General features: G+C 43.6%; 1 protein-coding gene across 14 annotated transcripts in view; it reads right to left on the bottom strand.

The window, feature by feature from the left end:
• Positions 1-26,300, bottom strand: part of Anks1b (ankyrin repeat and sterile alpha motif domain containing 1B) — an 896,366-nt gene that overhangs the window by 324,723 nt on the left and 545,343 nt on the right. The window lies entirely within an intron of this gene.

Here is a 26,300-nt window from a genome sequence, read left to right as displayed (position 1 = left end):
CCCTATTCTCGTATCACTCAACCTTGCTAGAGAAAGAGAAAAAAAGAAGTCCATTCCCATAATAAATATTATTACAGGTTCCCTTGCTTAATTTTCAATTTTTAATTTGATTTTTTTATTCAACTTTTTTTTAACCTACAATATATTTTGACCATATTCTTTCTCCTCTCCCAACTCCTCCCAGCTCCACCTCACCCCTCTCCACACCCAACTTCTTGTTCTCTCTCTCTCTCTCTCTCTCTCTCTCTCTCTCTCTCTCTCTCTCTCTCTCTCTCTCTCTCTCTCTCTGAAGACAAAAAAATAAAGAACCAAAGAAGCAATTTGCAATTGTGGTACCTGCTGGGAAAGACTCATTTTTCTCCCATGGAGAGTCACTGGGCATATCGACCACACTCTAGGGCAGGCTCCATGGACAAGAGCACTCAGCCAACACAAAACAGACTTCAGGCTAAAGGAAAAGTTCTAACACATCCCAGTGGTATCTAAACTGTCAGGAAATCAACCTCAAATGTATATTATTTAGAAACGATATATCACGTTTAGATTGAAAAAGTGGTAAACAGGCCTCAGAATCCTTGCTTGCTTTCTCCTAGGTATTAGATTTCTCGTTTCCATTACCCGTTGGCAAGCTTCTTGGGAGACAGGGACATGATTCGACATCTTTGCCTTTCCTCAGTTCTTGTTTGCTGAGAGCCAACTAAAACTAATGCTTCATTGAGTGATGTGAAAGCAGGGACGGGAAGTACAGGCTCATAAGAGAATGCAGTCTAAGGCTCACCGGGGGATGTAAGGGTTCAGTCAAAGCACTGAAACGTCCCGGCAGCAAACTCCAAAACACCGGATGCCTGATGTGTTTTTTCTCTCTCCACTAATTGAAGGAAAGATAAAGATGCAATTGCCAGGACACCAGAACACCAAAATGTTCTTAAAATTTTTTTTCCAGCTTTGCAAATTCTCATGATTTGATTTCTATCCAGGGCTGTCAGTGGAGACATCTGATAATCTAAAAGTATTCAGAGAATTAGGATCCCATATGGCTCAGAAATATTTCCTATCCGGCAGGAGAAAGAGAACATACTGTGAAAATAATACCAGTATATCCTTCGATGTACGTGTACGGGAGGGCAAATGAATTTAGATCACTTTTCACAGAATAATGACGATCATCATCAGGAATAATTATAAAAGCCAAAGTACAGAGGCTGTGTTAATCATTCCACATTATGGAAAATCAGTATTTCAAAGCAATGGCAGTCATGGGCTTTTGTTTTATCTAACAGAAGCAATATTCCTCAGGAATGGGCACCAAATTAAGGGTCTTGGCTTATTTTAAAAATGAATTATATAAACATGGGAAAGATCACTCAACTCTCTTAGGCCTTTTATTTTTCTCAACTGCACCCATAGTGAGAGAGTTGAACCAGATGTGCCTTCCAAACACATCTGGAGGTCCCAGTGTGTGAGTCCTCATATAACTCCCCACTTTAAAGAAAAGATGATTCTTCTTGTTTGGGGCAGGAGAACCACTTTCTTCAAATAACTGTTCAGCCTGAGAGGGAAAGGGGACTTGGGCTCTGTTAGTAATTACCGACTGCAAATGAGGATGATTATATGATAACAACCCTTAATCCCCGAGAGTCGACGGTGCTGCCATCATCAGAACAAGTCTATAAAACAGATGTTGCCCTGCTCCCATTTTAGGGACTTCGGAATCACAGAGATAAGCAACAACTCCATAGATATCACCCAAGAAGCAGCAGAGCTGCTGTGGCTGCCAAGGTTGGAGGGAAGTGGGTGTTGGAAACAGGGTCTCCCCGGCTCTGCCACCCTGTGGACAAGTGCTGGTCACATGTGATTGTTCCCCTGGTGTCTGATGGTGCTGGCTTCCCCTACCAGCTTAGTGATCTCCACTCTCACCCATAATTCCATCCTAGGGCCTGTGGATTCGTAAGAAAAAGGATAAAGAGGTGGCATTCATAGTCTCAAGCACAGTTATCCTTCTTATTAGCAGCGGGAGTCTGGATGAGGGAATGTTTTCCCCGTCTGTAGAATGGGAATAACAATTCTCCTTCCTTTCGGAGATGTGGTGACATAATCAGTATGAAGTGGCTTTATACAACTTAAAGTAAAATTGCTATAAATAAAGGGTGCCTGCAGGAAGCACTTTTTTTTTTAAGAACACAGCACTGTAAATCTTCTAGTTTCGTGTTGTTTTTTTTCCAGAAATAGCCTCTTCTGAAAGAGGTGGCATGTGTAGTGGGGAAGAAAAATCAGGTTTATTCCTAGCTCTGCCATTTACTTTGCTTTGTGGCCATGGGTGAGTCACTTAACTGGGTAATTCACAGGGTCCCAGGCAACAGGGCCTCACACTTGGAGTTTATGCTCCTTGATACTGTCTTGAATTTTCTTTCTTTCTTTCTTTCTTTCTTTCTTTCTTTCTTTCTTTCTTTCTTTCTTTCTTTCTTTCTTTCTTTCTTTTCTCCCTCCCTCCCTCCCTTCTTCCTTTCTTCCTTCCTTTTCTTTTTTTACTTTGAAGTTGTGTTTTATAAATGAAGTCTGATGGGACAATGGCTCATGATCTGGGGACTTGGCATCTCAGCCCATGAGGGGTCCCTCTTCCTGCTGCTTCCCAAGAATGGTTCTAGCAGAGACCCTCTCTGCTGCTTCCAGGTGCCCTGGGCCCTGCCTGCCCTCCTCACAGGCTGTTATTTGTCATCCTAGCAGGGGTCTGGTTCAGAGAGGGCTTATGTTGGGTATTCTTTGCACCTGGTAGAATGCCAGCTGGGTGCTACCCAGAATCACAAGCAGAGAATATCTTAGTACAGAGGCTCAAAATTTCTAGGGAGATAGATTACCTGTCTGTTGTGGGTTTGGGAGATGGGTCCCTGAGCAAGAGATGCATCCAGTGAGCCATCCCTAGATGCTGCTCCTACAATGTGTGGCATGAGTCAGAAAGATCTAGGGTTCAAGCCAAGATGTCCCCCTGACCTGGCATCAGAAGGCAGGGTCCAAAGTGCCTTGGGGTCTGTGTTCTCCCTCCAAGTATCTGTTGCTTGATGTTGTTTGCTACACCAGCACCACATCTGGGGCCTTCTCCCTTCTAGCCTTCCTGGGTTTGCAATCCCTCTACCACCTCTCTGGCCAACTCAAGGCATTCGTGGATAAGAATCAGACTATACACCGTGAAACTCTGATAACACTGTAGAAGATGCTTATTCAAATATCTGCGTTTAAATGCAGCATTTGCACAATGCAAAAACAAATGGCAAGGTTCATGCTAAAATACAAAATTTTAATTTTTTCTTGGAAGATTAAACAGCAAATAAAATGAACCACCATAGCCATCTAGATACCGACCCCAGGAAAGGCTTTCTTTGTGTTCCCATGGTACCCTTCCTTCTGCTTGTAAATAAGGGACCCTACGATTTCTCTTTGCACCGGACCCAGCAAATATGTGACTGTCTATGTTCACAGGTGTAAACTTCACAGAACGGCCTGGTTTCTGGCCCACTGTTCCACAGGTAGACCTGCTGTCACTCTGCCTGCAGTCTGGCCGTGGCTAGGGAGCACTGGCTGGGCGGACTGATTCGTGAATTGCTCATTACTAGTTAATCAGTGCCTTCTTCTTCTTCTTCTTCACCTTTCCAAAAGGTAGACGAGTAGACTCAGAAGCCCTTCCACTAGAAACCAGGATAGTCATTAACCCTAACAAGGGTGGAGTACCACTACTCATTAGCCACATAGATATAACTTCCAGATTTACCTCCAGTGCTTGTTAAAAATTATGAGGATGAGAGACACTGAAGTTTGTCTGAACTGATGGAGTTTCTTCATGAAGTCATTCATTCATTCATTCATTCATTCATTCATCCATCCACAGCACCAGTTTACAACCTCTATGAAGTGAGTACATATGGACCGTGCTCCATAGACTAGGTGAAGAGATCAAGATAATATATTCTCTCTTCCAAAAGAGCTTAAAGTCAGTGGAGGTAGGATGAAGCTGAGGTAGGAACACAGGACACATTAACAGATTTTTTTTCCCATGCTCCCGAAGCACACAGGCATAGATTAAGACAGACATTTTGGGCAGGGCGACTATAATACTACGTGACGTGTACACATTAATCGGGATTCATAAAATGGAGCGAGCCCTGTGAAAATCAATTACAGCGTGAACAAAGGCATTGAGGAAAGAAATACCGTTCTGAGAGTGAAAAAAAATCAACCATCTTAACAAAACACAGCAACAGGGAGAGACAAGTCGGTGAGCTTTTCAACAGCAGGGCAGAGGAGGTAGCCTGTAGCTGTCAGTTTTGCCTGGAAAGGAGATAACTGGGTTTCCAGTTTCGAGAGTATACTCCAGTGGGTACGTGAAATGCGGTTTGAAAGGATAAAGGCCAGATAGGGAACCTCACATGAATGATGCAGGAAGCAATGAAGTCTGGACAGTTGCAGCAGCAACAGTGGCACAAGAACAACAGCGACAGCTATGACTGGCTAGATTTGATTGCTGGTTAACGTAGGCATGAGTGGAAGGCAGGAGCCAAGGGCAGCTGTGATGTTAAAGGGGGTGGCAGAACTTTCGGGATGTGATGGAGGAAGGGTGTGCTCTCCTTGGGGTGTGGCTGTGTGGCAGGCAGGGATTCTGGCAGGGAGTTAGGGGGAGTTTCAGGTTGGAGATGTGGATGTCAGAGTGATCGGTATCTTGGTGGTGGCTGTCACTGAAACAGAATGAAGCTCCCATGGAGAAGAGCTAGGGACCTTCACGACAGAGGGGGAAAAGGAGACAATGGGCCAAGACGGGGAGTATGCTGTCCTAGAAGCCAAGAGGGAATGCTTTTCATGAAGGGACACGAATCAGGTGGCAAATATGGCAGAAATGTCCTCGGCAAACGTGGTCAAAAATGTAGTGGCATTTCATTTGTATTTTTAATAAATAAAGCTTGCCTGAGCATCAGAAAAGTAAAACAGCCACACTGGTCAGCCTTACAGACCAGGCAGTGGTGACACACACCTTTAATCCCAGTAGCCACACTAGTTTGCCATAGAAACCAGGCGGTAGTGGTGCACACCCTTAATCCCAGAACTAGAGAGGATTATAAAATGGAAGGAGACAGCTTTCAGACACAGTCTCATCCTGAGGTCTCTTGGAGGCAGGATCGCCATTTTTTTTTCTTTTTGGACTGAGGTCGAGGTAAGAGCCAGTGGCTGGCTACTTTGCTTTTTCTGAGCTTCAGGTTGAACCCCAATATCTATCTCTGCGTTTTCAATTAATCATGCTTCAGTTTGGTGCCCAACATGGGGTGCCAAAAAGCCTATGGTCAGAGAGGTCGCAGGCCATACGAGGAAATCTACTAGGATGTTTTGATAAATGGATAGGCAGTTAAACTGCCTATTGAGCTATCGCAGCCCTGAGACTTAGAGAAACCTCTCCTTGCAACTGGCAGTGGCCAGGGCAGAGTGGAACTGCCAAGTAGGGGACTGTTGAGTGCTCAGTCCTAGCCTGAACATCTGTATCCCTCCCTCCCTCCCCTCCCTCCCTCCCTCCCTCCCTCCCTCCCTCCCTTCTTCCCTTGGTGGCTCAGGGAATCACAAAAGAGTCCACTAAATGCCCGTGACAGAGGATGCGGTCTCATCTTCTGGACACCACCTGGCTTTACAACAAACAGGCAGGCGTTGGGCAACACTTCACACACACACACACACACACACACACACACACACAGACACACACACACATAACAGACTCAAGAGGAGGAGTGGGACCAGTTGAGAAGGAGGAGGTGAGCAGATGTGAGAGGAGGAATACGATAGGTCAAGGAGGGAGGCATTATCAATCACAAAATAATACTGTATACAAATCAGAAACGGTGATAGGTAGAAAGCTAAATTTAAAAAGCGGAGGAGGTCCGTCCTTTGATGTGGCAATATAGAACAGCTCGTGAGGAGCTACACCATTCTCCCCAGGAAAATTGCGAGGAGGAAGAAACCAGATCAAAAATGACTGTGAAGTAGAAGGATGGAGGTAGTGGGCATAACTTACAGCTTAAAAGAGAGGAGAAAGAGAAATGTGGTGATGGCTAGAGATGCATCCCTCCCTCCCGACTCCTCCCTCTCTCATTTCCTCTTGAAAAGACACTTGAACTAGTTTACAGAGAGCCGGGGGACCAGTAGAGCAGGACTGTTTCAGATGCAGGAGAGGCAAAGGCACACTGTAGAGGTCAAAGGTCTACTTTGGAGCACAGGGCTGGAAGAAGGAAGCAGAGATGAGTGTGGGGGCCTCTACTCCTGCACCCCACAGCACCTTGCCACTGCCACTTCTGCACTAACTCTGTCCTAGTCATTCTAACTCCTCAAGCCTCTGTCTCCCTCCCTGATACCACGCTGGCAGCGTGCTCGGCAGACGCACATCCCATGACTACTTATGGAATGCATTTTGCATGACTGTTCTTTTTCTTGGGAGTTCCTCATAAAAATTCCTGGTAACAATTCCCCAAGCCTCTAATCCTATCTTTATAGCCTTCAATCTCATAAGACTCCTTGCTATTTTGAGTAGTTTGAGGTTACCTGCCGTGAACTCCTCCAAGATCTTCCCCTCTTTCTCAGTATCTTTGGTCCTTGCCTTGTCCTCAACTTTCCCTCATGATATAGCCAAAGTTCTACCGACCTCCCCAGTTCAGCTCCGGGGATTTCCCTTATTGGGCTTTTGCTTTCATCTTATACATATGTTTTAAAATTAGCTGATATCTGGTAAGTTATCTTTTAAATTGTTTTAAACACTTTTCAGAATGAGGAAGGGATTTAATCCACCAATCGATCAAGCAGCACGATGTTGTTTCTTACCTCGTTCTCCCTCTTTATCTCTGTGACTCATATCATCCCCCTACAAAGTATTAAATCTCCTATGAGCTAGTAAACATTGGATCATCTGTCCTAGTAATTTCAATGCACTGTACATAGTTCCAGCTACTATAATGAATGGGTTGCTTCTACGGTCAGAGAGGAAAAGTAAGTAGATGGGTAGATTATAATGTTTAGATATATTTACATTACCCAGCGAACCATTTTAACTCAATAAATGCCACATACTTATTAGAAATTGAAAGAATGAAACATAAACAAATAACACATGACCTTAGTCTTCCAAAGGTGCAGAATGGAGTGGAATCATTCTCATGCATATGTACATAATGTACTGTAATAGATGTTCTAATATCGCTGAGTGGTCTTCTACTGTGAGTCGGTGTTTACCAAGCAGAAGGCGTGGCCTGATCAGAAGAGCAGACATGCGAATATATAATATGTGCATGGATAAGTGCAGAGTGATGGAGGATAAGACTGGAAACGGTCTAGGAAGCAGACCCCCACAGGGAGTGGGTGACAGATTGACAGATTGATGAAATTCTGTGTAGGAAACCTGGGTGTCCTTAAGTGTTGAAGGCAGATGATATTAGCAGATACGTGTTTTTAAAAGATAACTTTGGCAGCAGAATGGAGGATGAACTTGAATGAGTTGGCGGTGGGCAGGTCTGCGAAGAGGCTTTCGCAATCTTGTCGGGGAGATGACAAATGTCAACGGTGGGGGGGCGAGTTGGTTGCACAATCTATGATGAGTGTGCACGCGTGAACCTGTCGGCGGGGCGGGTGAAGGTGTGTGTGCAGAAGTTTTTGCTGGGCTTACGTTCTGAAAGATATAAAGTGGTCAGCAGCAACCATGATTATAATGTATTGCCTGCTCTGTAGCACAGTTCTCTCCCTCGGCCCCCAAGCAGTAATGTGTCTCTTCCTCCTCACCCTTCACTGTGGAGGTTGGAGTTTGCATGCTGCTTTGTGTGACCAAAGGTTCTTGTATTGTCTCAGGCCTTATGATTTCCATGCCCTCTCAGTGCATGTAACGTTTAGAGAAGGAGTCATATGTGACTATGCAATGTTATTGTGTATGCTTTGCATGGCATGATAGAGGGTAAGAAACGGTAGATGCCAAATACATACTTGTTAAATTGATTGAAGGAAGTTACCTGAGGTGCCTTGAGAAATCATATATCATCTTTCTCCTCAGGCTTTGTAGGGCTTCCTATATATAACTGCATCCTTCCCATCTCTCTGCCCACTCTGCAATCCTCACCTGTTGGGGCAGCTGGCCCAATCCCTGCATTCAGGGGCGTGGCTGCCCCAGGGGAGTAGGATACCCCTTAAATAGGATCGGGGTGCCGGAAGGAGCCCCGTTTTGCTATCCCCCGCGTTACCTTCTACTCCGCTGGACCCTTGGTTCTGTAAGTTCCCTTATTTCCCCTTTTCTTAAAACTGATTTATTATAAAAGGACTATCTTGGTTATTTCCTAACCCCTCCGACCGCCGGTACCACCGGTACCCGCCGGTACACTCACCTAGTCTTTACCTAGCTGGTTTTCTTCCCCCACCTCTTCTAGGCATTCTTTCTTGCTGCCTGTTCACTGGACTAGGTTCTTGCTACCTAAGCTAAAGAGCTGCTTATTTAGTTTCTAAGCTCCATGGAGGGTGCCAACCCATTCCAGTGTGTGTGCAGGGATTGATGTACAGCGAGGGTTCCACAAACATTAGTTAAGTGAGCATTGTGGTTTGTGTTTGTACATATAAACATATTGAAATCTGAATCTTCCAACATCTGGATGAAAAGCCCTGGGTAACACTCTGTGAATGAAAGACACAGATGACCATCTAGGAAAATATTGCCCTCTTTGGCTTTTGATATCTAAAAGTAGTCTCATATTTTTGAGAACTTTTATGCAACTAAAATGCTAGAATAAAGACAAGAGGACCGTTCAAATTTCTTTCCATTCTGTCCTTTCTGAACACGCAAAGTATCTGTCTGTGAGCTTATTTTCTCATGTGTGAGATTCTCAGCTTCTAAGTTCTTGGGTATGAATAGTAAGCACCCCAGAATCGAAAGCAAACTTGTCAGCAAAATTCACACACATGTGTATGTATACCATACACACACACGTACACACACACACACAGAGGCACATACATATATACAGGCACACACTAAAATAAGAGAGTCAGGTTCCATTTCCAAGAACCTTAAATAAAGGAATAGCATTAGACTACCCAAGACCACAGACAGCACCGATTCCCTTGTTCTGGGGTACTCATTTTATTCATACAAGACAATGCGTAGCCTCGGGGAATATGGCTTTTTGAGGAAGCAGATGTGGTTCCCAAGACAGGGTGTAGGGTGGATTTCCTTAGGGTTTCTCCCTAGTGGATCCTGCCAGAAGCTCTCTGCGAGACCTCAGATAATCGCTTCTCTGCAACTGCTCACTGTTACCATCTGGGGTGATTTTCCCCCGAGAGCCCAGAAGGGGAATTTATTCCTGGAAGCCCCAGTCATAGATTGGGGTACTTCCCATTAGCACAGTGACTCTACAGCCCGTATCTCTCACGTGTTCCTCATCAGCCACGATCCTGCTGCAGTAGGAGAAAAATCCTGAAATATCCAAAAGACCTGTGTGTGAGGTGCTTATATTGATACCAGTATGCGATCCAAAAATAACTTTGAAAATTACCAAGAAGCTACAAATTCATTGCTAAAACCTAGGGTCAGAGAATTCTGGTCTTCTTACATTGATGTGGCCCAAAGCAATGGATGCCCCTAAGTCATATTTTGGATTTCTTCTTAACACATACTATTTCTAAAGTTTTGAGCCCAGGTAATTATATAAAATGTCTATCCAAGTTGGGTAAGGAAGGCCTCTGAAGTTGCCACCAATTTCCAAAGGCGTCCTTTGATTGTGAATATTCAATTCGAAATAGAATAGAAGCAGGATCATAATTTACAATTTGTAGAACATTTTCCCATTTAGCTTTTGTTTGTATGTCTCGCTGGGTAATAAAGGCTGAACAGATGAACTAATCTGGCCCTGAGTATCTTGTGAGAAACTGTGAGAGGAAGAGCAAATCTCTTCTTATTGTGATGTTTCTCCATCTATAATACTGCATCACAATGAGGGATGTTGCAGCTGAAGCAAGCACAACAAACCCAGATTACGAAAACACAGCTACAATAAATATAAATTAGTATTACTATAAATAATACCAAGTAACAAATTGACATATAAATTTAATTAATATAGAACGGACAGATATCCTTCACTCTTTTCTTGCCTCGGGCTCCCAGGAGCCATTTCTTATTTTCGAAGGGTAGGTGTTGCATTCTCATTATTGGCTAACACTTGTGGAAGTGCGGCGCCTGGGAGACTAGCATACTCCTGCACACAGAAGCAGTTGGAACGCCAGATGATCACTCAAGAACCTCCACCACATTGCCTCAGACTGATAAGCAAGGCACAAATTGTTAGCGAGATGTACTTGGCATCCTGTAATTTCAGAAGGACTTCCTTTGTGAGTATGGATTTCTATAGAAAGAATGTCTGGCATTCCATTTGGTAATACTATACCAAATTGTGGAATAATTACAACAAAGATGCCCTTTGCTAAGTTAAAGATCTGTATTCTTAGAGTCCGTTGGAAAGTGGCAACTAACGAGATTAGCCGGATGATGAATCCGAGCCTGACAGAACCAGGCTGCAGACAGGAACGGTCTTCTAACTCAGTTCCTTGTTCTGTGGGAAGAAATAAAGACCTGACCTCCTACACACATGGTATAAGCCAAAAGGCATGGAGAGACCTGACCAGATGAATGACACAAATAGGCAGAGAACAGAAGTGAACATGTGTTCTCTCTCTCTCTCTCTCTCTCTCTCTCTCTCTCTCTCTCTCTCTCTCTCTCTCTCTCCCTCCCTCCCTCCTGTCTTTCTCTTTCTCCCCCTCACCACCCAAAATTAAATGTAGAGATGTCCACCTTAACCTTTAAGATCTAGGATATGGTTAGGCAGTGGTGGCATTCATTTTAATCCCAGCCCTTGGGATTAACTCACTCTGTGAGTCTGAGGCCAGCCTGGTTTACAAAATGAGTTCCAGGACAGGCTCTAGAGCTACCCAGAAACCCTTTCTCAACAAAACCATAACAACAACAAAAACAAACAACAAAAGCCCAACAACAACAACAAAAAGATCTAGGCTATCTATGCCTACATGTTTGCATCTACAGTTTTCATTGAAACCATCCCGGGCCTGGCAGGAGGAAGAGAACTTAAAGAGATAGTTCATTACTAAGATGAGACTTACAAAGCCCAGTGACTGTAGTCTGGTCAAACAGTTAATCACTTCAAGAACAGCATCGAGAGTCCCCCCCCAATCTCTAATGAGCTGTCTCCTACGACACAGCATGATAGACGATTGTGAGGCAGGACCTTCCGCTTGAGAGTTGAAGCCAGAATGAAGGAAAATGCATTCTGTGCTCTTCAGTGACCACATCACACTGGACAGTGGGAGGGCCTTTGCTGTCTTTGCAGCTATGCTGTGTGCCTAGAGGATTGAAGGGGTCTAAATGTGTGCAGTAATCACCAGTGACTAGCAGTAACTAATGAGTTGTAGGTGACCAGCCAATACGCAAATGATTAATCCATAAATGACTGACAGCATGAGCCAATCTTAAAAAAAAAAACTATCCTCAGGCTCCCCGCTCTGGGAAAATATGGGGAAGTTCCCCTGGAAAATGACAGAATAACATTGAGAACCATGGTCCTTGGTGGGTGTTAATATTAGGCACGTAAACACGGATTTGTGACAGTACCGTAGCGTATACGCACAAGAATAACATACTTGTTGCTTTGCAGGCTGAGAATTCAATCTAAAAGGAGGACTGATAGGAAGGCAAGTGATTGGAGGGATGGTTGATAAGCAAGGAAACAGGCTTTTTAGAACATGAAGAAGGCAAGGGAAAAACTGTCAAGATGTATGAGTGAAAAAGGAAAAAAATAAGCTGTCAGTGAGGTATTGTAAGACTTAAGATTCTTCTCTAGGGGTTCCAGAAGCAAGAAGGGTAGAGGCGAGAACTTGAGGCATTGAGTAGACACAGGGACAGATGAAGCGGAAGGGAAGAGAAATGGCCTCTCACTTCTTCAATAAGCTGTGAGTACCCATCCTGCCCACAGAGTCAAGGTTAAGTCACAAATGGGATCTGTCTTTAGCTTCCTTTTCCCCTCGTTTGTATCCCTGCTCTCAGCGTTGCTTCCTTGCAAGCCATGGGACTTTCTTGAGGCTGTGTGATTTCCCCCAAGCTCCTCTAGACCTTTGTGGATGGTTACTTAACCATCAGAACTTGCTTGGACTCTCTCTAATTTTCTCAGGACACCTATTTCTCTGAAATGACAAGGGAGGCTAATTGGTCTCATCTGGTAAAGTAATTTCCATTGCAGACTTTGCGAGCTAAGGGCTGCCTTGCTGGCTGCATCTACCAGCTGTGCAATTAACAAAGAGAGAATGAGCCGATTGGCTTTTATTGTACCCGGCCCTGACCGGAAGCAGCCGAGTCTGATGGAGCCGCACATGGGCTCAGGAACAGACACTGGGAAGATAGACATGACCCAACCCATTCTCCTAGCCCCTTGCTCAGGGAAGTATCTCCTCTAGACCTTGGATTCTTCATCTCTAAGATGAAGAGTGAGTTTCCCATCCACAGTTTCATCTTTTATCAGAAACAATCCTGCCGACTTTGCAGGGCTTTAGAATTTGGAATATGTGTAACGATGATGATGAATTTATCATTCATTCACTTATCCTTCCACCCTCTGTTCAATAAGAAGGAAGGGCATTGATGAGGTCCCCAAGCAGGAGGTTCCACAGCCAGTATTTACATCTAGGCATTTGCCTTCTGCTTCTTAACCCATACAGTGTCATGGGGCGGGGCTGACCAGATGTTTCCTCTACAGTTCTTCCCAGTGGGGAGATAATGCAATACTCTTTCATGTCATTTAACACTCATAGCATTTCTATGCAATGCTACCCTCCCTGCTTTGAGACAAGACAAACAAAACCCAGAGACTTTGATGCTAGCCTAAACTTAGATAGCTCATTAGTGAGTGAATTTAAAATAAAATACAGGACTTGTGACTGAGATGTGAACTTGAGGAAGAGTCAGCCTTGAACACGGGGTAGGTTCCTGCAACTTCTTTTCTGTGTCTTATGGGCCCTTTTTTTTGCTTTGCTTTTTAAAGTTGTCTAATAACATATCCCAAGCCTGGATGGCTGTGTTATCATACAGATAAGAGACTGGAAGCGAGGGCATGGTTAAAACATTGCTTTGCACTCCTGCTGTAGGGTTGTGGCCAGTTATCCCTTACTGGGTGCTGCAATTGGCCAGAAGGAGGAGAATTAGATTGCTAAGAAGGTGCAAAATTTTGCCATTCTAAAATCATGGAAGATACTGCAGGTTGGGAACAACACCATCATAGAACTGCATCCTGCCTGATATCAAAGAAAGAGCCAAGAAATCATGCCAAGAGTTTCTTGGATGAAAACTGACATTTTCTGCTTTGGAGACAGAAGTGGAAGTCCTGATTGGAGAATTATATTACGAAGAGTTCTAAAATATTTATCATCATTTTAGGTCATTTATTCATTTACCCTCTTAATGCTCATTTCTTCTGTGCCACTAGGTTGAGCTTAACAAACAAGGAATGGCAATTCATTTTGTTTTTATATATTGACATAAAGCAGGAAGCTTCTGTATCCGTCGGTTTAAAAAAAAAAAAAACAAAAGCATTTCTGAGAAATCCTAGAGCATGGAATGTTCTTTCTGAAATATGACCTTTGTCATCAATGAGGATGCTAGAGTTTTATCTGATTGGGCTGTAAATTACGACTATAATTTCGCAGTAACTTCCTGCAGTTTGAGTATTTCAAGAAGAGGGAACCTGATAGGAACAATTGAATCTGACATTGCTTCCATGCTCCGGTGACCCTGGAGGCTTCTTTCTGGATCTGACGCAGGCACCCTCTTGCCCAGGTGGCATTGTCTGCCCTGCATTCCAACGAAGAGCATTCTCCTCTCTGCCTCATGAGCCATCTGCACGAGGCGCACCATCTATCCCTGTCCTTGGGACTCTACAGGGAAACCATCTAGCTTGTGGGTCTGTGCCCCCATGGAAGACAAGCAGGACAAAGGCCATGCCTTACAGTCACCTTGTGTCTGAAGACACATGGCATGCAGCCAGAACTCAAAAAAAAATTGTTGATCAGCAATGGATTGTAAAATAACCACCCGACTACAGAGAGGTGGAATGTTGTTTCTGCCTACACAAGACTGACTGTTTCAAATTTATCAATTATATTAAAAATGCTGAAAAGGTGAGCTATCTCCCAGGTCAAATCTCTTTCCCAGGTTGCTGCTATTCTGCTTATATAATAGAAAAGGTGCACATTTAAAGTCTCACATGGATTTCTCAGGCTTGAGTGGTGCTTTTGTTACTGGACTCACACCTTCCTATTTTGGCTCTGCATCCAGCAGACATGAAAGAGGTTTGACTCAGCTACTGCTTAATACCACCCAAGCCTTGGAGAGAAGACTATTACATAAGATAATGTGCATTTTAAGGTTTTTTTTCTTTTTCCTACAGCCAATACCTAGATGTCAAACCTCACAGAGGTGCTGTTACCTGATGTGTGGGAAAAAGAGGTCCCTGCTTGCTCTGTAGTCCTTATGAATAGAAAAAAAAAATTAAATAAAAGCAGTTGATTAAGGGTTAGCAATTTTCTTTCTTTTTCTTTACACGTACTTGTAATTCATTTAATGCAGGAAGTGGGTTGAGTTTTCTTCTTCTTTCCAATTCAACTGTCGGAGAACTTTCTTGCCAGCCTGCTATGGTTACCATGACAACAGGACCATGGTGGCAGTAATATGATCTCATGGGCTTTGTGTCAATAGCATCAGATCATCATGCTTCAGGATAATTTTGACAATAAGTTTCAGTTATGCATACAGGATTTATTAGCAATTGACTGGAAATACGGTGCAGTTATAGACCCAGGCTGCTAATAAAAGGACACTCACCTAGGCTAACCTTTTCCTTAGATGTTACCTTGAGTTATATTGCACCCTGCTATTTGTAAAGTGCTTTCAGACACTGTAACTATTTCGGCTGCTATTAGTCAAGATGGGCACCGTGCTCTCTATTTTATGGAAGAGGAAACAGGCTCCTGTGATGTGCCTGGGGGAGAAAGGAGCGGATCAACTCCAAGCTGAGGGACCACAAGAAGAGTTTTCCGCAGTCTTTATTCCTATGTAGGGAATGAGCCATACAAAGAAAATGCTCTGAGGTGTATGAGATAGAGGCTGGACAGTCAGAGCTCAAATAATTCAAATATGTCTGCGATCAACAGCATCTATTACTTTGAAAACATCCGTCTTCACATGTGGGTGATGTTTCTAATGCTTCATGTGCCTGCTGTGACCTCCTCCCCTGTGGCTTCCCTGACTCCATGACATAGACAGATGTACAGTAGGTTAGCCCTGCTATAGCCTCCTCCTCTGTGGCTTCCCTGATACCGTGTAAATAGACAGATGCTCCTTTTCCTTCTCCACCAGTTAGAGTGTGAGTCTTGTTCGTTGCTGGTTGAATTTATGCTCCCTCCATAAACTCCTTAAAGGCAGGAATTATGACTATATTCTTAGTTGATGTAAATCCTCATTCCTGGCACAGAACCTGGTCTATAATGGATACACCATCAGCCCCTGTCACTTGATAAATGGAAATCCACCCATTCCCATGAGGTAGATACAGTTGTTACTTTCGTATAAAGCCCAGGGCTACTTGCCTAGGGATGGTGCTACCCACAGTGCACTGGGCTCTCCTGTATTAATTAATAATTAAGACAGCGCACTCACATGCCTGCAGGCCAATCTGATCTAGTCAATTTCTTGACTGCTGCCTTCTTCTCAGATGACTTTAGGCTCTGTATGCAACACTGGCAGCTGAAGCCCAATCAGGACATTTATGACACTTGGCTTTCTTGTCTTTTTTTAAATGATCACATTTTAATATTTATTATTTTATAAATTAGGTTTTTAAAAAGTAAACATTTTGGTTTTATCTTTGAGATGTTGGGAATTGAGCCCCAGGGCTCCAAATGGTAGGCAAACTAGCGATATTCTCAGTACTCGAAATAAACATCTGGATACACAGCACCTCCAGTTAAACATCTGGATACACAACACCTCTAGTTAAACATCTGGATACACAGCACCTCCAGTTAAACAACATCTGGATACACAGCATCTCCAGTTAAACAACATCTGGATACACAGCATCTCCAGTTAAACATCTGGATACACAGCACCTCCAGTTAAAAATTGTTACGTAGAATATGTTATATGAAGAGAAAAATCTTGAATTCTAAGTTGATATTTATTGGAACTCAAAGGAAAAAATTGAATTCTGGAAAGAGCTAAGGTTTCTTTTATATTTATTTATCATGCCTGTGTGTGTGTGTGTGTGTGTGTGTGTGTGTGTGTGTGTGTGTACGCGTGTGTGTACAAGCTCCACAGAGGACATGTGGAAGCCAGAGGACAACCTGTGGGCTCACTTTTCTACTTCTACCATGCATGTTCCAGGGTTTAAACTCAGGTCATCAGATTTGGTGGCAAGCACTTTCACCTGCTCAAATATCCCAGCAGCAACATGGCCACATGGTGGCTCATAACTGCCCATCACTCAAGTACTGGTGGGGCACAGATATACATGCCAGCAAACAACCATACCCCTAAAACAAATAATTTTTTTTAAAAAATCTACTTTCTTGCCCTCAAACCAAAAAAGTGTAGATGACTTCATAACACAAAAACCATCTGAAAATGTCCCCTGTATAATGGTGTAGCCAAGGGAGAAGTAGAGCTGGTTACTCCCATGAGAGAACACTTTAATACAGCAGACTTTTTTATTGTGCATCTTTCTGTGGCACCCTTTTCTGAGAAGGGGACTATCAAATGACTGGCGCTAAACTCGGTAGTCAACTCAAATCTTCTCGCTTCCGTAAAGGGGTTTCAGGAAAGATTTTATTGAGAGAATTAAAATTCAATATTATGTTTTGCAGTGCTGTGAGCCCACCCACCCACCAGACTGCGGAAAAACTGCTATTCATATTTGTTCATATTTGAACGAAATCCTGAGCACGGGTCTCACTCCCTAGAAAAGTAACTGTACATACACACGAAGAAAGGGTACAAGAAAATGAATGTGTTGTCAAAAATGATTGCATTTCAGTTGGTAGAGTGCTTGTCTAGCATGAATGACGCCCTGGGTTCAAGTCCATGTATTCAGTGCGATGGCACAAATTTGCATTCCCTGTAATCTGGAAGTGGAGGCAGGAGGATCTTCCTTAGCTACATAGCAAATTTGAAGTTAGCCTGGGCTATATGTGACCCTGTTTCTAAAAATGAAAATGAAAACAAAAACAAAACAAAATAAAACAAAAAGCAGGCTGGTAATTATAAAGATGGCTCAGCGGGTAAAGGTGATTGCTAACAAGCCTGATGACTGGAACTGGATCCCTGGGACCCACATGGTGGAAGGAGAGACTGATACCCATGGGTTGTCTTCTGATTTTTACACATTTGCTACAGCATCCACATACATTAATTAATAAAATAAATAAATGTATAAAGAAAAAACATAAAACCATCCCAATGAAAAATGATTTCAAATGATTTTAACAGCTCAAGATGAGACATTGTTCAAAACACATTTGACTTGGAAATCATTCATCTACCACTGGGACTCAAGGGCTGTCAAGAGTAAAAAGTTTCCTAGGATCCTCTAACGTATGTGTAGAGGTATCAGACACAACTTTTGGTCTTAGGAAGACGACAAGAGCGGCCACAAAACAGCGGCCGCAAACAATATCCACTTCATGCGAATGCCTGGGCAGTCAGTGTCTACAGCAGACTGAGCAATGTTCCCAAGGACATGGGTCCTGATCTGCAGAATTTACAATAATTGACTCAGAGAAGGGATAAATCAAGGATTTGGAGAAGGGGAAGATTATCCTGGATTATCTAACCCTTGTGTCTGGAAAAAAAAAAACCAAAAAAACCCACAAAACCTTGTATCTGTCACAAAGGGAGATGTGACAGACAGCAGAGGAGGCAGTGTGACTAAAGAGATGGACAGGAGGGTAAAATGGCCACAAGTCAAGGTTTGCTGATCAGGTACCAGATGCTAATGGCAGGGGCCTATTCTCCTTCAAAGTTTCCTCAGGGAATGAGGCTCTGCCAAAAGCCAATATCTTTATTATCCCACCCATGATGACTTCAGACTTCTGACCTTCACAACCTTGAGAGAGAGGATAGTCTTTTTTTTTTTTTCTTTTGCATTGGACTGATGAGGCATGTCATGTAAATGGAATGAAAATGACAGGGGATTCCAAGAGGTTTTGAAGGAACAACACAAAAGTTGACTAAGGTCTCTCCATTGCAGAGGGTCTTGAATGTAACTCCAGAGTTTAGGCTAAAAAAAAAAAAAAAAAGAGTACATATTGACTAATAGAGATTTGGGTTAGAGGACTGATGGGATTACAATTACGCTTTCTATAGAAGATGAATCCGGGAGTGTGTTTGAGGAGTTTAGTTAAAGTGATGGTCTAGGAAAAGGGGTCAGGAGGGCCTGGAGAGCCACAACATTATGTGCCTCTTGTGTCAAGGAGCTCCCATGGAATGTTCCGTTCTATAAAGATCCCCCTTCTGTCCGTAAGGTAGAAAAAGATTAGATTGTTGTGCTGTGAGAATAGCCCTGGTGAATGGCATGACCCAGTTTATTTACGGAGAACCTGATGGAAGTGGGTTCAGGGCCATGTGACGCCAACACTTCTGGCAGATGCAAGTTAAGAATAACCATCTTACAGGATGGACAGTGGCTGCTTGCTGAGTGGGTAGCCAGGGGTCAAAGACGTGAAGGGAAATAGTTGTCGTGTTGCCTCCTTGATGGAGAAGCTGACAAACGGAATGAGCCCAACTCAATGAGCAGCAAAGCCCCAAAGTGACAGTTTTCGCTTATGATGCAGTGGTGGGAACGGCAGCTTTGACCTTGCCTCTCCTGACGTCACAGCAACGACATTTCGGCAATCATCCAATGGAGGCTCTTCAAGCTCCATCGCTAACCCAGAGTGATTTCTCAAATACTATTTTTTTAAAAAGAAAATCATGTGAAATATTAAAAATATGTTCTTTAGATTCACATAGATGAGTGTTGGGTGTCATTCCTATTTCTCCATGACGCTGAGGAAAATTATTTAGTCTTCTTAAGCCTGAGACAAAAATGTGGGATTTTATGACTTCCTAATAAAAGGATACTTAGCAAGTCTGAGCTGTAGAGGAACAGTGATATTATACATGGAGGCCCATCCCATATTTTAGGTCTCCATAGAATATTTGTTGATATAGGTAGAAAGGAAGACTTCGGAGGAAATCATCCAGGGTTGATGGGAGAACATCCTCTAAGAAGCATGAAGATGATTTAGTTTAGGTCATTTCGTTTGTTTAGTTTGCCACAGCTCTGTCTGGAATCGTTTTCACATTCTGACATGAAATCTTCTAGAATTTTTAATTGGCAAGTTACGCCTTAACCCCTGCTCAACTTTAAGTTGGCTAATGCAGGTCTGCATGCATTTACAAAAGCCAGCACAAAGCTCTCTAGGGGATGTTGCAAGGTACCCCAGCTTACTGTGCATGTGTGGCAAGTAACTCCTAATAGGAGACAACAAACCCAATGCATGGATAATCAATTTCGAGAAATGTTTAGGAGGCTCCATAAACATGTTTGCCTAAGTGCATGCTGCCTGCCAACTTGCCTGACTTGAAGAGTTGCCATAACAACCAGCAGTCCTCTCAGCAGCCTTGGCACTCTGCCGTCTCAGATCCTTCTCTGAGGATTATTATTATCTTGTCTTGAGCCTTCTAGTGCAACCGTTTAAAGTGTGGTGCTGATAAAGCCATGGTAGATGCAAATGTACATATTAGTGACAAAGTTCTCTTCATGGATCCTCTTCCAAGACAGCTTGTTCATTCATTCAAACACAATTACCAAATGCCAACAGTTATCTGGGTACTGTTCTATACATCAGAGGTGAAGCTATAAAGTGCAAAGCCAAAGACTTAAGTCGAATCCAGACAAAATAAGGCTTCAAGCCTGCACAACTCAAAATACCAACCAGACCAAAAATAACAACAAAACTGAAAATTTTAGTGATGCCTCCAACCTGGTGTGTCAGGTAGTAAGGGGTCGGGGTTGTCAGCCACTACATAAGCAGCAAATAATTTCACAAGCAGGTGTCTAGAAAGGGTGATAGGGTAGGGTCAAGGGGTGAGAAATCTCTTCAGGTGGAGACACCCAGACAAAGACTGATTCTGCGAAATAGTATTTCAGCCAGTGCTGCAGGTGTGCTGGAGGGTTCTGGCTGGATCCAGACAGGAGGAGGATGGAATAACGGGAGTGGTGTATTCAGGGCAAGAACACTATGCAATGAAATCAAGGAGGAAGGCTCAGGCTGCTCGTGAGGGGTCTCAGGTGCCATTGAAAGGACTTCAGATTTTATTCTCTGTGAGATGGGAAACCAATGTAGGGTTCTGAGCAGAGGAGTAGTATGAGACCTCCTGTGATTCAGTAGAACCACTTTGCTTTTGGGGGGCCTTTAGGGCCAAGAAGGAGGAGGGACCAGCCAGAAGGCTGCCATAGTAGTTGAGGGATGAGGCAATGGTCATTCAGTCCAGGTGGCAAATATTGAGCACCCATGAGTCTCTGGATATTTTTAGAGATAGGAGAGTCTTCTGAGGGAATGCATGTGGAATACTAAAGAAGGAATTCAAAGGTGACCGAGGTTTTCCTTTTGAGCACTAGGAAAAATGAAGACAGCACCCTACCGGAAGATTGAGAAATCAAAGCATGTGTAATTGTGTACATCTGTGTGCGAGTGTGTTTGTGATGTAGAACATTGGCAGAAGATCTAGATACATTGACCTTTAAGTTTGTGTGATAAATCTAAGTGGGCTTATCCAGAAGGCATTTGGATATTATAGTGAAATACTTCTACAGACACCATAGATCAGGGGGAGGTCATTAGGATATAGACGGAATACAGGGACTCAGGACTGAATGGGGTCATCTAGGAAGTGTATAGAAAACGTATATTGGTGTATAGAAAAGTGTATAGAAAAAGACCAAGGAGTAACCCTAGTGCAACCAAGTAACAGAGGAACACTCAATCCCTCAGTCTTATCGGAGGAGAGACATCCAATAAGAAAGACGGAAGAATGACCAGAAAGGCAGAAAACCGAGAGACACCGCTATGATAGGAGAGAAAAAGTTCAAGTGTAATACTGCTGACAGGCAAGTAAAATGTGGGCCACAAGCTGACACTTGGATTTGTTCCCCAGGACATCATGGTGACTGCGTTTAGGCCAGTCCTGGCAGAAGATAAGGAGAAAATGCCTTCTGCTAGAGGAAGAAAAGCTCACTGCTAGAGCTCTGGAGACGTTTTGCTCTAATGAAGGAAAGGCGCTAACTTGGGGGCAATATAGCGTAACTAGCATTTCTAAAATCAGGTTAGAAGTTATTGCCATGTGTGTAATATACTTGTGCATTGGTGAGGATAATCCATGGAGAATGGGGAGACTGAGAGAAAAGGGGAAGGAGAGGGGAAAAAGGAGAGAGAGAGAGAGAGAGAGAGAGAGAGAGAGAGAGAGAGAGAGAGAGAGAGAGAGAGAGAGAGAGTGTTTTTACAGGCTTCAGAAAGGCCAAGGGGACACATGACTTGAATGAGATTTCAATCACCCGTTCTACAAAGTTAAGTGAATACCTATAATGAACATCATATATAACTAAATGCCAGGTACAGAGGAATGAATACAACATGCTTCCATTAAGAAGAGGTTCCTTCTGAAGGGGCATAAATGTTTTCTTAAATAATTTACATTCAACGTATATAATGACCATGTTAGAGGAATGTCCCTGGGCTTTTTTCATTCTGGCACATTGATTCTTAGGCCACCATGTTACAATGAGCCAAGAGATCCAAGACTTTCTTTCCCACGATGCAGCAATAGTTTTGAGTTGTGGTACTGATGAGGGTAAATCAGGCAGAGGTTTTGAGCATGAATCAACACTGTAGCTTGCAACACATAAACCCATGAGGAGGAATTTGAGAAATATTTAAAAGGTAAAATCAGTAAAGACATGGTGACTGCTTGGTCAAAGTAGATTAAGATGAATGAGGGTGGGGGTCAGGGAGAAACAGCAGCCTCCCTCGTTCAGCATCCCAGAGAAACAATTTCTAACAGCACAGATGGACAAAATCCCAGCCTCCCTCCCCTCTTCCCACTCCTCCTCCTCTTCTCTTCCCCCGTCTTCTCCCCTCCCTCCCACCCTTCTCTTCTCTTGCGAACCTGGGAATCGAAGGTAGGATATTTTGAAGGTTAGGCAAGAATGTTACCAGCAAGTTACACACAGCCCTAAGCCTTTTTCTTTTGCTTTGGAAAAGAAAATATTGCAAACCCCTGACGACTTTTCAGAGTTGAAAGGTGGCCTACTCCTGCTGGTGAAGACAAAATGCTAGGCATGCTTTATGTATGATATTACATACCCAGGAAAATAAGATAAAATCAGTATGACACCAGAATCCTTTTTGATGCTACATAAAATTATAGAGAAGGAGGAGGAGGGAGGAAGGCACAGCGTTCTTGGCAGTAATTTCTTTATTCTCCCATAAAGTCATTGGAGAAACTCAATGAAAACTAATCTGAACATAGAACTGCAGTTCACAGAGGGCCTAGACTTTGTGGGTCTTATGAAAACATTGCGACTAACCTAAGGGCTTCGGGAGATAAGAACATGGGTGACGTAAGCTTCTCCTTCTGGGGCGTCTCCTCCAAGAAAGGAACCACACAAGTACCATGTAGCTTTTGTCAAGTTTCCCAGGCAGGTGCTCCCATTCCCCAGAAGGATGAGAGCAGGCCTCCCCAGATGGCAGGTGCTCCCATTCCCCAGAAGGATGAGAACAGGCATCCCCCAGATGGCAGGTGAGGCTCAGCTGTGTCTAAGGGTGAAACCTGAACGCTCAAGCTGCAAGCACGAAGCACCTTTCAAGTGTGGATGAACCGGAAAGTTCAGTCCTGTTGATCTGATGAGCTTTATGGCATCCTTACCACATAGCCGTGGATGTCGAGAAGACCCGGAAAAGCAGAAAGAACACAAATAAAGCTTCAGGGGCCCTGGGATCTTCTATTCCAGTTCTCTTTAGATTTTAGAATTTATTATACCCCACTTATTTCTAAGAGGAGTCTGGAATAGCTCTGGATGTTTTGGAAATGCACCTGCCTTGATTGCTTTATTTAGAAAAGCAAAAAAGGGTAGTTTATACGCTGTTCAAATTCCCTTCTATAGGCTAACAATCTGCCTGGGTTTGGTCCATACAAAATATTAACAGATTAGGGGGGATGACAACTGAATGTGTATTCATAGGGCCAACTGACATTTTTGAAAATCAATAGAGTATTTATCAAAGCTTGAGTCGTGGTGGACACTTTGAGTTTTTTTTTTTTTTTCTAACTAACCTTTGGGTGACCAGAGTATGGAATCCATGTATTTGGCACGGCCTGGAGGAAGTTGTGTCTTGAGGTAGCATTTCAGCTTATTTGTTGAAGGAGATATCAATTCTCCAAGCACCACCCTTAGCAAGCCCACAGGCAGACTCCTACCTCAGCAGACTGAATAATTTGCCTGTGAAATATCACATTAAGACTGGGGTGCTGGATGCGGTAGATATGGAGAGAGTGCTTGAAGGAGGTGCTCACTGAGATGCGAAGGCAACTGGACTCTCACGGGGATCCCACACCATCCCATCACCAGATACTTTTGTCAGATGCCAGATTCTTTTTTAAACCTGGCACCCATGATCCCGGTATTTCCGTACTCTGAGATGGTAACAATGCTCCAAACGAACTGTTGTCATTTCTCCGTGGCTGAGAAAGGAGAAGCCAAGGAACTCATTGTTTCCAGGGAGGAAAACGTTAGAACTGGAGAAGCAGAGTGTGTGATGCTTCATCCAGGGGAGACTTAGAGAACTATGGCGTTCCCACTCAGCACAAGACCTCAATCTGAATTCCAGAATCATTTCCCTAGGTGACAGCAATCACTGGCAACACCAAATCAAGACATGTCTTAGAAATTTGGCTGCATGAAGATCCACAGAATCTTGAAATGTTTGGCTTGCATTCTTTGCCTCCAAAAACCGTGTGGACCTGACAGTCCCTTGCAGGTCTTCTCCTCATCTATTCTGGGCTTCTCTCACCAGGTGGATTGTGGGAACTTTTCTTTTTACCATATCTTCTATTTTCCTCCACAGATCACATTTCCTTTTATAAGATGGAATCATCTTTTGTCGAGGTAGGGATGTAGACAACTTATTTGAAAAGACACAATAAAATGTTTCATAAAAGATTCTATGAGGGAACCGTATGTTGGAAACTGGAAATGAACAGCATTTATATGGAAATTCTCCCAGTCCTTCAACCAGCTGGTTGAATGACCATGGGCCAGTCTTATAACTTCCTCTCAATCAATTTCTTTACCCAGCAAATGTGCATGATACTTTCTTGTCTCTTGGGACTAATTAGAATCTCCATACTGCGATAGAGTCTGAAAATGCCTACTTCGAATTCTAATATTCTATAAATAGCATGCGGCTGGCCATGGGAGGGCACAGCATCATTAGTGTCTGTTTGGGTTTCGTGGTTGGTGGAACCAGGACACAGAGCATGAATGAGTTACCTAAGACTCTGGTCAGACTGCCAGCGGTGCAGAAGGGAGCCTTCATCTGAACACTCATCACTTCCTGTTGGGATGCTGCTGTGCACTCGGAGAATGGAGGTGGGGACCTTAGCCCCAGTGACAGCTGATCTGACCCTGTTTGAAAGGCTCCAGGAATTCCAGTCGATAAAGAGGAACCGGCTTGTTCAGCTGCACATTCCTCTCAAATTGGTCGAAATAAACCCTCCACACTTGATTTTCTGACCTGGTTCTCAGCCATTCAGCGCCAGCCCGTGGTCTGGCACTATGAGAAATTTTCCAGTCTGTTGGGTGGAAGGAATCCAATCCTGCGACTGTGGAGGAGAGGATAGAGGCCGGGTCCAAAGAAACAAGCTCGGTTCTGAGGCCTGAGAGAAGGAGAACTGGATGGTAGCAAGTCTGGATAGGTGCAAGGAGAGGTTACTGGAACATCAGAAATAGAACATCCTGGGGAACAGGGCCACTCTGGCTCGGAGCACGGAGACAGCTAAAGAGCAGAACACTTCATGTCCAATTCTTCTGGGCGCGATCAGCTGGTGCAGCAGGACGAGACAGATGGGACCATTTCAGGGCCAGGAAAGTGGGCCTCCCTCCTACCGGGATGGAACAAAGACTGAGGAACCGATAGGAAAGCAATACTGGTAGAAGAAGGTGGTGCTCTGAGGGAAAAGCAGTGCCCAAGTAGCAGAGACCAAAAACAGGACACAGTTAAAGTTGCACTCACTGGAAGACAAAAGTACTCAAGGCTGAATAGAGATTGTGCTCCCTCCTACATGGCCTAGGGGCTCTGGGTCAGGCTGTCCTCATTCTTCCAGACAGAAGGTCTTAAGTCTGTCAATAGGTGGCAGGCCAGTCATTTCGCCTAAAGCAAACCACCAGTTCAAACGTTGGCTAAAAAGCAATGTTTGTTATATGAGCTCATAGAGACTACGGCTGCATGCATAAGTACAAGTTAAAACCGTATGGGGTCTTAGCATTGAGGGGAAGAGGAAGCAGATTCCTAGCCCTAACCAAGAAGCTCTCTGCACCTGATAGTTGTTGGCGAATGGGAAAAGTTTTCTCCAATGGAGTCTCACTGGGTATATCAACTATACCTTGAGGCAGGCCCAATGCCCGAGAGTAGTTGGCCAACACAAAACCAACCCAATGGTATTTTTGAAAACTTTTTGTCTTATTTTGCTTTGCTTGGGCGTTTTGTTTTGTTTTACTGGTTTTGTTTATTTTTGTTTTTTAATGTTTGTTTCTTTCATTGTTTATTTTTTGTCTGTTTTATGAATTAGGTAGTAAGGATCTATGAGGAATTGGAGGAAGAAAAAAACACGATCAAAATATATTGTTTGAAAAGAAATTTTCAATTCAAGAGGTTTCAGAAGCCATGTGTTAGATGTGTTTATGCAGTGTGCAGGGTAGGGAGAGACTGAGGTCTGGGAGGGATCCAGGACCTTCCAGTTAACAGAGCTAGGGCACCGCAGCAGGGCCGACGAGCATTTGGCAAGCAGCTACAGACACACACGTTACTAGGTCCGGCTTGATCTTAAGAGTAGGCCAAGACTCAGGTCTGAGATTTAGGGGCACTGACCC

The sequence above is a fragment of the Arvicola amphibius genome, chromosome 17, assembly GCF_903992535.2.
Source record: "Arvicola amphibius chromosome 17, mArvAmp1.2, whole genome shotgun sequence".
Taxonomy (NCBI): domain Eukaryota; kingdom Metazoa; phylum Chordata; class Mammalia; order Rodentia; family Cricetidae; genus Arvicola; species Arvicola amphibius.
Note: the sequence above shows the minus strand (reverse complement) of the source record. Positions and strands in the feature narration are given on the sequence as shown.